At 40.6% G+C, this 16,548-nt stretch overlaps 1 long non-coding RNA gene across 2 annotated transcripts; it reads right to left on the bottom strand.

Moving 5' to 3' along the window:
* Window positions 1-4,433: 4,433 nt before the first annotated feature.
* LOC125187857 lies at window positions 4,434-5,803 on the bottom strand. 2 transcript variants are annotated; one of them, XR_007170674.1, is made up of 3 exons: window positions 5,154-5,796; window positions 4,939-5,031; window positions 4,434-4,760 (listed from the first exon to the last, which is right to left on the bottom strand). It is a non-coding gene; the product is annotated as an uncharacterized LOC125187857 (long non-coding RNA). The 2 variants fall into 2 exon arrangements; XR_007170673.1 differs by having other exon boundaries at window positions 4,939-5,803.
* Between the last annotated feature and the right edge of the window lie 10,745 nt (window positions 5,804-16,548).

The following is a 16,548-nucleotide window of genomic DNA, read 5'->3' as shown; positions in this document are numbered from 1 at the left end:
GATTTTGGAATGTTTATGAGTTAAAATTATAACATGTTCTTTTAAATAAATAGGCATAGCTGAGCCAGAATTTCTAAAGTCATCTAAATTCATACTCCAAAAGTGAGTTTTGGTGTATAAATCTTCTCTAACTATACACCAAACTTAAACTCATTTTTAGTGTTTTTTGTGAAATAACACCAAATATGGTGTTACTGCAAAAATTTTATGAGATAAAAATTTAAAAATTTTGAATTTGGTGTAAATGATTGAAGTAAAACTACTTTTTGGTGTAACGGATACTCAAAAATGAGTTTGAGTTTGGTGTAAATGGTTGTTAGACCATCTCCAACCATTATACTAAACTCAAACCTATTTTAGTGTAAATATCATACTAAATATTGATTTTGCTCCAACCATTTACACTAAACTCAAACCAAAAAGAATATTTTTCACTCACTTACTTTTTATACTTTTGCAATCATATCTATATATTTTTATCTAAATTGCACACTAACTCCGTAGCAATTTGTCAATAACTTTGATTAAATTAAATTATATTAAATAACATATAGACTTATTAATTAATACGACTATATATAAAATTTATTATTTATTACATATATATAATATAATTAAAAAACGTGTAATTTTAATTATTAATCTTTCTGTTTTTTTTCGTATTTAGCTTATTAATTAATATAACTTTTAAGTTTATTGTATCTTCTTAATCTTATTTTATTTAGGTCACGTATCTTTTTATGCATATTTTTATTTTGATTAGGTTGTGTCTTTATATTTTTATTCTTAATCATATTTTAGATTTTTAGCCTTTGCTTTTGAATTAATTTTTATTAAAAAAACGTGTATAAAGAAATGAGTCAGCCCACTAATCAATAATTAAATAACATTAATAGAATTATTTAGGTTTTTTTTTTTTTATCTTCTTCTCCAACCCGCCTCTGCGTGTTTTATTGAACTACTGTAAGTTTTTTCCATTCCTTTTCTTCTTGCATTTTCATTTTTCTACCTTTCCTTGTTCGTTTGATAAATATAAAATGATTTGAACTTGAATGCAATAAATCAAAATCTAAAAATGTTTTTGGTATAGTTTTAGAGTAAACCTAAAGATAGGTATTTTTTCATCAAAAATTTATAATAGGATTGATTTTGCATTGGAGGTGTTTTCCTACTGCATTTTAAGTTTTGTAGTACTGTTGGAGATGCTCTTAGACCATCTTCAACTATACTCCAAAGATGAGTTTTGGTGTAGAAATAATCTCCAATCATACACCAAACTTAAACTCATTTTTGGTGTTTTTTTAAAAAAAATGATCATATACGGTGTTACTGTAAAAAATTTGTGAGACAAAAAGTAAAAAATGGTGTAAATTTTGAATTAAGTGTAAATGGTTGGAGTAAAACTATTTCTTAGTGTGACGTATGCTTAAAAAATGAGTTGAAGTTTGGTGTAAATGATTGGTGAAGGTAAAAGACTTGTAAAATTGACATCGGAACACTCTTAAAACAGAAAAAAAAAACACGCACACACTAAAATTCCGATCATCCTTGAACATTTTTTTACAAAATGAAAAAGAAAAACTAAAATCTATCCAAAAAATCATGTTTAGATTCAAAAGATCCCTCTCGAAATCTTAAGTACTTCATTACTCGCTTTGTTTAGTCCCAATTAATATCGTAATTAAAGTTCAGTACTAACTTTGTTCTCATAAGAGCATCGACGGAGACGGCGACGAGGAGTAGAGAGCGGCGGGGCCCGTGTGTTGAAGCCCTTTTTTTTAGAAAAGAATCATGTATTTTTTTTTAAAAATATTTGTACTTTTTTTTTTTTAATGGAATGGATTATTTTTCCCGTATATGTGTCGTAAATTTAATTCCGTATTTTAGTAATTTTAATTCCGTAAATGTAGTATATTTTGAATTATTTTTATTGCGGGCCGGCTATGGCCGGCCTAAATCTTCCGATGTGGCAGGTGGTTTTTTGAGAGTTGCCGACGTGGCAGGGGAGAGAATGGCTGGCCTATGGCTGGCCTATTACCCATTGCGGATGCTCTAATTAAGTTTTAGTCCCGACTCTTGAACTTCAGTAGTAGCATTCCGTGATAAGTTAAGCCTTTGTTGCAACTTGCAGTTGCAGCGGTTCTGTAGGGTTATCTTGCTGCAATGGCTCATCCCGGAGGCCGTAAACTGCTCAACCCAAGGCCCGCTATCGACTATGACGCCATTCTAGCAGAAGCCCTGAGGCGTTTCCCGTGGCGACGTGGACGCCTCAGGCGATCGTGTCGAACTACATTGTTGTGAAGAAGTTCGTAGCTCATGTCAAGCCCCTGATGACGGAGGGCGACCCTGCTATCAGGACTGCCATCATAGGCAAGGGCAGCGCCATGGAATTCTGGAGCTCGCCGGATACTTGCACCGTGACGCAGATGTACGTGGCTGAAGAGTGGTGAGGGTGCTCAGTTCTTGAATGATAGGGCGCTAGAGAGGAAGTGTTTAATGAAGGGGCTGAGTTTTCAGGAGGCGTCGTTTATTTCTGCGATGGAGGCTCAGGTTTCTGAGTTTTCGATGGAGGAGGCGCTGGATCGGTTGCGTTGGGAGATTGTGCAGGTGCAGGAGCGGCATGTGGCGGATATCAAGGCGGATCACGCGCTTACGTCTGCGTATGAGCCGATGGATGAAATGGAGCTGGGCCTGCTTGCTTTTCGCTGTACCGGGAGAATAAGGCTGAGGCGGAGTTGGATCATGATTTGTTGGCTGAAATCAAGGCCACTTATGGTAGTGAGGCGGTGGCTCGGGAGGAGCTGCAGGTTTGGGTTGCAGACAAGGTTGTTCAGCTTGGTGAGGCAGGGGATAGGAAGAAGGCGAACCGTTTTCGTACCTACCTTGAGGTAATGGGTGGGGAAGTATCCGCTCAAATTCGAAATGAGGTTGCAGCAGGTGGTGGCGGGAGAAATCTTCGTCGGGCGAGAGAGGGGCTGGAAGATGCAGGGAAGCAAGAACAAGCCACTGCTGAAGGCGAAGGTGGAAATGGTAGCACTGGCCCCGGCCCTGCTGCTCAACAACCAGAGTGACTGTTGTTTTGTCTAGATACACCTGAACCTCTTGTGGATGATTTGTTTCCAAAAAGGTCACCCCTTCAAATCACTTGGTATGTATTTTTGCTAATATTTTACATGATTATGTGACACATATAGTGGAGGCAATGGACATGAAAACTCTAAATTCTAATTGAAATAGTCATGTTAGATAAAAAGAGGAAGTCTTGGATTTTGATAACCAAGTGTTGTAGCAAAGATTATGTGAAGATTGATTTTGGAATGCCTGAAGTCAAGGTAAAATATGTTTCTGGAATCTTGACTGCAACTGAGACTATTCATATGAGATGTCAAACCATCAGAGTCGAATAGGAGATGACCTCTTCATTTAAGAATGTAAGTTGGTGCTCTTCATTTTGTATGTAAAAGAAATTCATCTTTTTATCTAGCCATTGGAAGAATACAGCTTTCACCTTTTGAAGAACCAAGCGGCCATGTTCTATGCTCATTGTTTAATAACCCCTTATTTTAAGCAACAGATTTTACTGGATGTTTTTGCAACAGACTCTCTTTCTGCCTTTTTTTCCTTCAACCTCTCATTTTCGTACTTTGTAACTTAAATTAGGACCTAATGTCAAGTAAGGACAATGAATCAATATTCTTACCACTCACCTCACCAATTTTTTGGACACATTTTGTGTTACATTTTATGCTATTACTCCACCTGTCCCTTATTAATTGGCATCATATGACTTGATACGGATTCTAAAAAATGTAGTGAAATATGGTGAAAATATGGTGAAAGGGTATTGAGCTTGATACAGTCGTTCATGGTGATTCAATGTAGTGGTGGTTTTAATGGATGAACCGGACCAGACAACTGATTGGTTCGCGGTCCAACCGGTCAGTTTGGTTCGGTTTCTAAAACATTGTCTATCATTTAAAATTTATTTTGCCTCAACACAATTTTAGTAAATTGTTTAATTTTATACACAAAGTAAATAGAAAACATTAGTAAGATGTGAAGTTCACATATAAAAAAATAATAATAAATAAATTTTTATATCGTGAACATCTTAAAAAATGACAAAAATAAATCTTTATAACGTAAACGAAGAAAGTATAACCAATACTAGAGATTCATCGATTGCTACTTGCAGCTAGGGGTGGGTAGGTAAGGTATACCTTACCGAAACCACCATACCGTATACCTTACCTGTAATACCCGCACCAGTATTTTGTTTTCGATATAGTAATGAGGAACTAGAAATGTAACGTCCTCTCTGGTTACGTTGAAATAAATAAGAACTCGTCGCTTTGTGTTTACTTAAGTGTCGATTAGTTGCGAAGTAAAAAGTAGTGAGAGTCGGAACGAACCAAAGCAATTCCATATGTTTTTGATACATAACTAACGAAGAAGAATATGAAGAGTTCTTTTCCTAACTAAGAAAGTTCAACTACTTGCCGAACTACACTTTAGCTTACATAATTAAGTACATGTGAGTTAAGAGTTTAAGAAAAAGGAAATTTGAATGCTAGTACAAAATATACAAGTATGGGCTAAAAGGCTAAGAAACTAAAGTCGGCTCTTTTACTACACTTTGGGCCTCTTTTTTTCGAGCCCAAGTCGCACACCACCGCGACCCTACCCGGTCAGCCCGTTGAGCCAGGGCAGCGAGCCTACTTCTCGGGACAGTTGGGTGGCAGCCAAGTTGTCTCTTTCTCCTGCAAAAGATAAACAAGTGTATTAAATGCAAGGGGAACAAAAGGGAATTTGAGGATGGCAAAGTTGGCTCCCTAATACCCCTTTTCGTGACAATAACTATGTGAGAACAAAAACTCTCAACCCTCAAAAGTACTAAAACAGCCAGCAGCTTACACTTGAGGAAAATGACAGTAATACCTTTGTTAGAGTAGACCAAAAGACTTACCAAAGGAAGCAAAGTCAGTTTGAACTCCTCTGCTCCCAACAGCCCCTGCATTCTCTCGCTTGTACCTGCAAAAAAATCAAACAAAGTGTATTAATGCAAGAGTACTTATGCATAGACAAAACACCAAGTTTAATTAAATAAAAGGAGTGGTGAAGAACCAACAAAAAGGATTGTTGCTGCAATATACCCTTAGTATACCACCAAGTTTCAGTTAAAGTTGCTGCAATGGATCAAGAAAAGAGAGATATGCTGCTGGATAGAAACAAGAGTTTCAGCAGCCTCATTTAAGGCTCACAAGTACACCAATCTGCCTATAAATTTCCCTCCACACCACATTCAACTCCCTTTCACAAACACTTCAAAATTTCAGCACAAACCGAGAGTAGAGGGTGGAACAAGGTGAACGGCAGCAAAGACAGCCATTCCTTCGATTTTTCCAGAGGTAATACACCTCCATCTTCTTTCCCCAATAGCTATACATATCATCATATAGAGGCACCACAACTTAGGAAGCACAATCAAAGTAACACAAGCACACTCTCTGCCCTTGTTTAGAACATCATGCTAGCTCAAGGATGTAGAATTTGCTAGAGAAATCTCATAGCAGTAGTAGCCTTTGAAGAACTTTAACTTATAAATGGAACAAGAGCACAATAGGCTGCCCTCATGCTAATTTTCAGTAGCAAACTATAACCTTTTCAAGATCAATCTCTTTCCAGTAAACTAAAGTATATATCCAAGATCACAACCTCAAATCACAACAATCAAAACGTTTCCAACATTGCTACTGTCCAAGTTTCAAACAAATATACTAAGTAATGAAAGGGGGAAAAAGAACTTAGCTTTAAGGCCGACGGGCTGCGGCAGCGGCGGCGGCGGCGCTGGTCTGCGAAGCGGACCGAGCAGCGTCTGCCTCAGCCAGAGATGTCAGCGACGGCGCTGAGTCGCCGTGAAAGGACGGGAGGCAGCAGCGGCGAGCTGCGATGACGACGATAGAGAATTCGTCGGAGGGAGCCAGGGGAGGGCTGGAGCTTTGACGGGCGTGAGTCGCCAGGGAACGCCGGAGAAAGAGAGAAAGGCGATGCCTTTTTCCTGTCGGCGACTTCGCTGGCGAAGTACGAAACGACGGCGGAACTGGATGGCGCGACGGAGATGCCGAGGACCCCTCCGCGACTCCAACTGAGAGCGATGAAGGAGCACGAACGACGACCCGCCTCACGGAGTGTCTGACCGCGATGGCAGTGCTGCCTCGCTGAGCTCACGACCGGCGGCGACACCGGATGGCGGATGGCGGCGTCGGACAGAGGCGCTGTTTTCCCCAAATCCTCGCGTGACGGCAGCGGCAAGGGCTCGTCGCCGGCCCATAGCTGGCGACTGACGGCGCTGACGGCGAGACAGCGGCGACCCGACGACCGGCGAACGGCGAGGGAGAGGAGCCGTCGATTTCTCTTCCAAGTTGGGGTTTTTGATTTGGGAATTTGAGAAAAGAGAGAGAGAGGCCGATGGCTGTTGAGAGAAGGGAGTAAATTGGGCCTCTTCTTGGGCCTCTATTAATTAAATGCATGGGCTAAGGTTTTATTCTAAAGAATGGACTAATTCTTTAATAAACTAAGAAGTTGGGCTAATAATTAAAATAAAATGGGAGTTGGCTTTAGCCTAATTAAATCGTGAGCCCACCTATGTTGCTCAATCAAATAATTGAGGTTAAGTAATGGTCCGCTAAATTATTTCCACGATGATAAATTTAATTCCCGGACTTTAGTATTAGCGCTCGAATAATTATTTCCGAAATGATGAATAGACCTCGAGTCTATTTCAGTGCTTGAATAAATGGCATAGGAGGTAACATCCCCTAGTTAAGCGAATAATTTTCCCAGTTTAATTAAATCTACTGATTTAATTAATATTCAAGAATTCTAGAACTTTTCTAGAAAAATTTAAGGAAAAGAATAAAAGAGCACGCACTTAGGATGCATTCACGTTTGAGTTCATTTGGCTTCTTAAGCCTAATTAAGTATTATTTCCATGTTACTAAAGGGGCGTCTTCGCGCGTCATCTAAAAATCAAGCTAAGGAGTTTGTTCGGCTAAGGGGATAGCCTTTGAGGTGGGCATTTCTTTCAAAACGTGATTTCAGTATGAAAATGTGAATCTTTGCTCAAGTATGTTGTCATGCCATGTTTTGTTTTATGATTACCTATCTGCTTGGCTATGCCAATTTAGTTAAATCGAATTCGGGTCCCAGTAGGGCCGCAAACCCTACTCGGACTAGTGTACACATGAGGGGACCGTGAGCTAACAAAGGAGTTGGCCGGTCCAGTGACCGTCGTGGAATGTGGCCACATTCCCGGTTCACATCAGTTTCAGATATGGTATATCTATGTTATGTGATTGCGCAATCAAATCTTTACTAAAGGAAAAGTATTTTAGTGACTCGGGTCTTTTAAGTAAAACCCCGTGATCACTCAACTGTGGCATTGACAATTAAAGATAGAACCATTTTTGGCAATGTGCCCACTGAGTATATCAAATACTCAGCCCTGCATGTTATTTTCAAATGTGCAGGTTGAACGTGGACGAGCAGGCGAAAGTGTTGGGACAAGCTTTTCTTTTAAATAAGTAGTTAGGTAGCCCAAAGTAGCATGTCTTCATACGTGCTATTTTGTCTTGGACTCTTCCGCTGCAAATCTAGAATTTTGTGCTAGAAAGCTATGAACTTAGTCTTGATACTCTGAACACGTTTTGACTATGTACCCATATGCCTTTGATACTTTTGTTTTAAGTGATTTCATCCTTTTATTGTTGTCCCTTGATTATTGAGAATCGTTTAGTCGCGAAATAGCTACGCTCACTAGCACTAGGGAGTTGTGGTCGTGACATTACCGTAAATACGGTATGCGAAAAAGTCATACCTTTACCTTACCAAAGTTTTCGGTATACCGAACTTCGGTATACCTTATTTTCGGTATGACAAATTTTCGTACCGATACCGTACTTCATTTTTGGAGCGTACCGAAGTTCGGTATACCTTACTTTTGCGGTATACCTGACTTTCAACATCAATTAAAATAGAAAATTAGAGTTTTTAAAATATTATTTATAATTTATAATTTTAAAAATAAGTTAAATATAATTTATTCATAATTATATTTATATTTCACAATAGATTTTATAATTTAAAAATATATAAAATATATTTTATATATAATTGTGTTTATATTTTTGTGGTATATACCTTAATTTACGGTATATACCTTAATTTACGGTATATACCGAATTTCGGTATGCAGCGGTATACCGCGGTATTTGAAAATTCATACCGTTACCTTACCGGATTCTTTCGGTAAGGTATCATACCATACCGAAAGTCACGGTATACCGAAAATTCGGTATTTTCGATATTTTTTCGGTACGATAAGGCCGGTATTTCGGTATTTCGGTATTTTTCCCCAGCCCTACTTGCAGCTAGTGATATTCGAATATTTGTGAGTTAGGATTATGACATGTTCTTTAAAATAGAAAATGGGTTAATATATGACAATAGCATTGACTTGCTATTATTACTACTAAATGAACAATTTAAGGTCTAGTGCAAATTCAAGCGAGATTTAAAGCTCACGACTCGATTGCAATTATTTCCAAATTTGAGATTATTAAAAATATTTTTATATAAAAATGATAGTACTTCCTCAATTCACAATCAATAATCATTTCATTATTTTTATTTGCCCGAAGGAGCATAGTGCAGTTGGCAATAGAGGGGCAGATCTTGCTGCTTATTCGTGCTGCATAGTCTGGGTTCAAATCTCACTGCTGGCTTATGACTGTCAGTGGGTTAAGGCCTCCCTCTTAACGGACTACTGCGTACCCTGATTTAACCTCCTCACATGATGTCGGACCGGAGTGTGGGGGCCACCAAGGCGACGGAATCGCCTTTTTGCTGCGATAATCATTTTATTTTATTTGTTGGTCAAAATAATCTTCTTTTATTTTTATAATAATAATAATACGAGTATTATTTTTTTCTCTTACTTTTTCCTTTCTCTCCTATTTATCGAGCTTCAACTAGTAATATTACATTGCAATAACTGTTTTTCATCTCCTTCGTTACTACTTTTATTGTCTACTAGCAAAAAGATTACTTGATGCAGTTAAATGGCTTAGCCAGAATTTCTAAAGCAATAAAATTGACATCGGAATTCTCTTAAAAAATAAAAAGAAAAACACTAAAATTCCAATATCCTTAAAACATTTTTTACAAAATGAAAATAAACTAAAATCTATGAAAAAAACCATGTTTAGATTCAAAACAAGCTTTCATATTCCATTCACCTCGTTACTCGCTTAGTTGTAGCGCTTCAGTAGTACTCCCATTACTTAAGTCTTTGTTGCTGTAGCAGTGGTTTTGTGTCTTCAAAAGTTAGGTTTCTTGCTGCAATGGCTCATCCCGGAGGACGTGCTGGGCTCAAGCCGAGGCCCGCTGTCGACTATGACACCATTCTAGCAGAAACGTTAAGGCCGCTAGGCGCTGAGGCGTTTCCGGTGGCGACGTGGACGAGGCAGGCGATCGTATCGAACTTCACTGACAAGCTGCTGACCACGGAGAGTAACCCCGCTATCAGGACCACCATCATAGGCAAGGGCAACGCCATGGAATTCTGGACCACGCCGGAAACTTGCACCGTGGCGCAGATCTTCAAGTTCTGCGTGTGGCTGAAGAATGATGACGGTACTCAGTTCTTGAATGATACTCGAAGGAAGTGGGCCCAACAAGCAGATGGAGGCTCAGGTTTCTCAGTTTCCAAAATAGAAGCTCAATTACTTAGGACGCAACAGAAAGTTGCTTTTTGCATTGCTTAATTTTAGTTGGGACACCAACAATGAAGACGTTTCCTGAAGCAGTTTATTTACAAATACTAGCATCTTGGCTTGTATTAAAAAATGTCCTTAGCCATTTTTTTTGTAGAGTAAGAAGGTGGCTAGGTTGCAACGGGAGATTGTGTTGATGCAGGAGCGTCGTGATCAGGAGCTGGCTGCTTCTGCGTATGAGCCAATGGATGCTATGGAGCTGGGCGCTGCTTGCTTTGCTCTGTACGTGCCAGGGAGAATGAGGATGAGGCGGAGTTGGATGAGGATCTGTTGGCAGACATCAAGGCCGCGTATGGTGGTTAGGCATAAGTTGGAGTTTCTGCGAGAAGGGACGCGGGAGGAGGAGCTGCGGGTTTGGGCTTCTAAAAAGATCGTCCAGCTTACTGAGGCAGGGGATAGGAAGAAGGCGAAGCGTATTCGTACCTACCTGGAGGCAATGGGTGGGGAAGTATCTGCTCCCACAGACCGCTGGAGGCGAAGGTAGAAATGGTGGCACTGCTCCCGGCCCTCAGGACGGCCAGGAGTAAGGTTTGAGGCGAAACCATTGTTTTCATAGACACACTTGAATCTGTTTTGAATGGTTTGCTAATATTTTACTACTATGTCACTATTAAGTTGTGCTCTTCGTTTTGTGTGTAAAAGGAACCGTTTATTTTTGCTAGGTGATGAACTCTTCATTTAAGAATATGTTGTGCTCTTCGTTTTGTATGCAAAAGGAACCGCTTATTTTTGCTAGGTGATAACTCTTCATTTCAGAATATATTGTGCTCTTCGTTTTGTATGTAAAAGGAGCTGCGAATAGGAGATGACCTTTACTAGTAGCTTTTACCTTTTGAGTTACCAAGCAGCCATGTTAAGATTTCAGTATCACATATCCTCCATTATATGTTAAAATAGATGCTAATCATGCTATGCTCATTTCTTAATAACCCCTTATTTGAAGCTATAGATTTGCCGGATGCTTTGCATCATACTAACTTTTTGCCTTTATTTGCTTTCGCCTCTCATTCTCTTAGTTTCTAACTTAAATAAGATCATAGTTCAAGGTAACAAATGAATCTATATTCTTAATCTTGCCGCTCACCTCACCAATTAATTGTAAATTTTGTCTTTTGGAAACAAATTTTGTGTAACAATTTTATACTCCGATGTCATATAACCGATCTGTTGAGATTATCCACCTCATGTGGAAGCAGCCGCTATAGTTGAAAATATTGTGAAGAAAACAAAGGTTGACTAAAATGGTGAATTAGAGCTGCAGCAATTTATTGCAAATCTGCAGCTTTGAAATTCTCTCACATATGTGAAGCTATAGGTCGGTTGTAGAGTAAGCTATAGGAGTGGAAATTTGCAGCTCATTCCTCCTATAAGTAGAGATGCAATTCGTCGATAAAGAGTGTGCAAGAGTTGCAGATTATAGCAACTAGTGAGAGAGGGAGCAAGAGAGAGTTTCAGTGAGTGCATTTTGAGAGAAGAAAAAGTGAGGAAAAATTCCCATCTCCCTTGAAATTGTAGCTCACTCTTCTTGTGTGTATTCCAAGTTATTCAACTTGAGATTTGTGTTTCCCCTATAGAGTGTAGGGAGAATTTTGTAAGCCTACTGTATACATAGTGGAAGATTTAGACTTCGGTCTCGTGGTTTTTCCCGATTTGGGTTTTCCACGTAAAATTCTCGTCTCACGTTTTTATTCTGCACCAAATTTGTTTTCTTGGTTTGGTCCCATTATTTAATCCAGCAAGAGGGAAAAGAATTATCCTGGTTCCGCTGCGCAAGTATCATCTTATTTTTGATACTCTTTGATAATTATCACCACTTTTCCCAACAAGTGGTATCAGAGCCACTATCGTGGTTTTGAGGAGGATTAAAAATGGAGGAATCGTCTTCGCTTGGTGGCATGTTCAAATTGAGCGGAACGAATTACTCAATTTGGAAGCCAAGCATGTTGGATCTTCTCTACTGTAAGGATCTCTATTTGTCCTTACATGGAGACGATGCCAAACCAAAGGATATGAGTGATGATGACTGGATCATCATGCACAGAAAAACTGTTGGTTACATCCGGCGCTTCCACGAACACAATATCTTCCATCATTTCGCCAATGAGGAAAAGGCTGATGTTTTTTGGAAGAAAATGGAAGCTATGTTCGAGAGGAAAAATGCCTTGAACAAAGCATCCATCATCAGAAAAATCGTTCGATTGCGATATGTGGAGAGTGCCAACATGACGGAGCACCTCAATGCATATCAGGGTCTTATCAACCAATCCAACAATATGAAGATTTCTCTTGATGATGAAGTGATAGCTTTATTGCTACTCAGTTCGTTGCCGGATAGTTGGGACACTCTTGTAGTGTCAATCAGCAACACGGCTCCAGGGGGAGCACTGACCTTGCAGATGGTCAAATATTGTCTTCTTAACGAAGAATCCAGAAGAAGGGAGCAAGATCATTCTTCTGAGACAAAGGCGATGGTTGCTGAAAATAGTGATCGAGGGAGAAGTAAAAATAGAAACTCTCAAAACATGAGAGACAAATCCAGGGGGAAGTCTAAACACAAAAAGGACTTCAAATGCCATTATTGCGGTGGGCCAAACCACTACGAGAGAGACTGCAGAAAGAAGAAAAGAGATCAAACGCGAGGAAATAATGAAAATGCTGAGAAGGACACAGCGGCAGTTGCAACTGATGGCGATGTCGTCGTAGTTTGCGATGATGCCTGTGTGAGTTTGTCATGCCAACAAACGGACTGGATCATTGATTCGGGTGCATCATATCACATCACCCCATACCGTGATATGTTTGCATCCTACACCGGTGGCAGCTTTGGCAAAGTCAGAATGGCCAACCACGGCGTGACAGAAGTTGCTGGTATAGGAGACATTCATCTGCTCACTGACACGGGATGTAAGCTCATTCTGAGAGATGTTCGACATGTTCCTGATATCAGACTCGACATTATTTCCACCGGCAAGCTCGACGACGATGGTTACATCAACCATTTCGGCGAAGGAAAATGGAAGTTGATAAAGGGCTCCCTCATTGCAGCAAAAGGTAGAAAGCAAAATTCGCTCTACTTGATGCATGCAACGTTGTCCAATGGAGAGATGAATGCAGTCGTCAAAAATTCCTCCATTGAGATATGGCATAAGAGGCTTGGACATCTGAGCCAGAAAGGTCTGGAGTCTTGGCTAGAAGAAGCCTCATCCCTGAGGTAAAAGGAATGCATTTGGAAACCTGTGTTGATTGTTTGGCCGGAAAACAACACAGAGTCGCATTCAAGAGCTTCTCTCCCTCAAGAAGAGCTCAACCTCTTGATTTGGTGCACACAGATTTGTGCTACATGAAAGACAGAACTCTTGGTGGCGCATTATATTTCGTCACTTTCATTGACGATTTTTCGAGAAAAGTCTGGAGTTTTGCTTTGAAAACCAAAGACCAAACCTTGGAGGTCTTTAAGCATTTTCAAGCAAAAGTCGAGCGGCAGACGGGAAGGAAACTGAAGTGTGTTCGTGCAGACAATGGCGGCGAGTACCAAGGCCCATTTGAGCTGCACTGCAAGAACCATGGTATCAAGCTTGAGAAAAGTGTCCCAAAGACTCCTCAACACAACGGAGTGGCAGAGAGGATGAACAGAATGATTTGTGAGAGAATCAAATGCATGTTGTCGCATTCCAAACTGCCCAAATCCTTTTGGGGTGAAGTTATGAGGACTGCAGTTGACTTGATCAACCTTTCTCCATCAACTCCTCTGGGCGGTGACGTTCCAGACCGAGTTTGGTCCGGAAAAGACGTGTCTTACAAACACTTGAGAGTGTTTGGCTGCAGGGCGTTCGTGCACATTCCAAAAGATGAGAGATCCAAGCTTGATGACAAAACCAAACCATGTATCTTCTTGGGATACGCCCATGAAGAGTTTGGTTATAGATTATGGGACCCGGTTAGCATGAAGGTCATCAGAAGGAGAGATGTCGTATTCCTTGAAGATCAAGTTCTGATGATGCGAAAGAAAAGCCTGAATCTAATTCAGAAGTTCCTGTCAACTTAGATCCAGTACCTTTGCCGGCGGTTCAAGATCACGGGGGAGATATCCAACCGGAGCAAGGCGATCCGGTTGATGATGGAGCAGGTGACGAGGAGATTCCACCTGCACAAAATGAAGTCCCTCCAGTCAGAAGGTCAGTCAGAGAGAGACAACCTTCTACCAGATATAGCCCACATGAGTATGTAATGCTCACTGATGGAAGAGAGCCACAGAGTTTTGCTGAAGCCATGGCGCATGACCAAAAGGAAAAGTGGTTAGAGGCCATGAAGGAGGAGATGAACTCCTTACTCCAAAATCACACCTATGACTTGGTGAAGTTGCCAGCCGGCAAGAGGCCATTGAAAAATAAGTGGGTCTACAAATTGAAGGCTGAGGAGCATAGCTCACAACCAAGGTACAAGGCCAGACTGGTTGTGAAAGGTTTCAGCCAACGGAAAGGTGTGGATTTTGATGATATTTTCTCACCAGTGGTGAAGATGTCTTCAATCAGAGTCGTGCTCGCGATTGCTGCCAGCTCAGACCTGGAGATCGAGCAACTTGATGTGAAGACGGCGTTTCTGCATGGAGATTTGGATAAAGAAATCTACATGGTCCAACCTGAAGGGTTCCAAGTCAAAGGAAAAGAGAACCTTGTGTGCAGGTTGAGGAAGAGCTTGTACGGCCTAAAACAAGCTCCTAGACTATGGTACATGAAGTTTGAGTCCTTCATGACGACCCATGGCTACAACAGGACCACCTCAGATCACTGTGTTTTCTTCAAGAAGTTCGCAGGAGGTGATTTTATCATACTGTTGGTCTACGTTGACGACATGCTGATTGTAGGCCATGATGCCAACAAAATTGTTGAGCTGAAGAAAGAGCTTAGCGAGTCTTTTACGATGAAAGACTTGGGCGTGGCTAAGCAGATCCTTGGAATGAAGATCGCCAGGGATATAAAGAGCAAGAAGCTCTGGTTATCTCAAGAACAATACATTGAGAAAGTTCTTGAAAGATTCAGTATGAGCAAGTCGAAGCCGGTCACCACTCCACTTGCGGGTCATATGAAGCTCAGCTCTGCGCAATGCCCGACAAGTGAGACAGAAAAGGAAGAGCTGCGGAAGGTGCCATATGCTTCTGCGGTGGGCAGTCTAATGTATGCTATGATATGCACCAGACCAGACATAGCTCACGCAGTTGGTGTGGTTAGTAGATTTCTCTCTAACCCGGGAAAGGAGCATTGGACCGCAGTGAAATGGATATTTCGGTACCTGCGAGGTACTTCTAGACTTTGTCTGAAGTTTGGCGACAACCATATCCTACTAGATGGATATACGGATGCAGACATGGCTGGTGACATAGATTCCAGGAAGTCCACGTCCGGATTCCTGATGAGACTTGCAAGGGGAGCTATCTCATGGCAATCGAAACTTCAAAAATGCGTGGCATTATCCACAACGGAGGCGGAGTACATAGCTATGACGGAAGCTTGTAAAGACCTGTTGTGGTTAAAGGAGTTTCTGCAAGAGTTGGGCTTGAAGCAAGAGAAGTATGTGCTTTACTGCGACAGTCAAAGCGCAATTCACTTGAGTAAGAATTCGAGTTTTCACTCAAGAACGAAGCATATTGATGTGAGGTATCACTGGATACGAGAAGCACTTGACGGAAAGCTTTTGCAGCTGGAGAAGGTGCACACCGATGAGAACGGTGCCGATATGCTTACCAAGTCCTTACCCCGAGATAAGCTTGAGATCTGCAGGCAAGAAGCGGGTCTCGTTGAATCCCTACATAAGGTGGAGGGGGAGAATTGTTGAGATTATCCACCTCATGTGGAAGCAGCCGCTATAGTTGAAAATATTGTGAAGAATAGCCAACAAAGGTTGACTAAAATGGTGAATTAGAGCTGCAACAATTTATTGCAAATCTGCAGCTTTGAAATTCTCTCACATATGTGAAGCTATAGGTCGGTTGTAGAGTAAGCTATAGGAGTGGAAATTTGCAGCTCATTCCTCCTATAAGTAGAGATGCAATTCGTCGATGAAGAGTGTGCAAGAGTTGCAGATTATAGCAACTAGTGAGAGAGGGAGCAAGAGAGAGTTTCAGTGAGTGCATTTTGAGAGAAGAAAAAGTGAGGAAAAATTCCCATCTCCCTTGAAATTGTAGCTCACTCTTCTTGTGTGTATTCCAAGTTATTCAACTTGAGATTTGTGTTTCCCCTATAGAGTGTAGGGAGAATTTTGTAAGCCTACTATGTACATAGTGGAAGATTTAGACTTCGGTCTCGTGGTTTTTCCCGATTTGGGTTTTCCACGTAAAATTCTCGTCTCACGTTTTTATTCTGCACCAAATTTGTTTTCTTGGTTTGGTCCCATTATTTAATCCAGCAAGAGGGAAAATAATTATCCTGGTTCCGCTGCGCAAGTATCAACTTATTTTTTATACTCTTTGATAATTATCACCACTTTTCCCAACACGATCTATGTATATACTTCCAGTAGGGTATGCTATGGTCCATAAGTGAAATCCTGTCAAAAATCAAAGCGAATCTCAACCCTTGGATCCTTAGATTGAATGGTTGTGATCATAATATCCGAGCTATATTATTAGACTACACCATCTACATTATTTACATTATTAGTCGAGCTACATTATTAGATTACACAATCTACATTATTAGATGACACGTGTTATTAATCT

This window comes from Salvia hispanica, chromosome 5, assembly GCF_023119035.1.
Source record: "Salvia hispanica cultivar TCC Black 2014 chromosome 5, UniMelb_Shisp_WGS_1.0, whole genome shotgun sequence".
Lineage (NCBI taxonomy): Eukaryota > Viridiplantae > Streptophyta > Magnoliopsida > Lamiales > Lamiaceae > Salvia > Salvia hispanica.
This window is presented reverse-complemented; position numbering and strand designations above follow the sequence as displayed.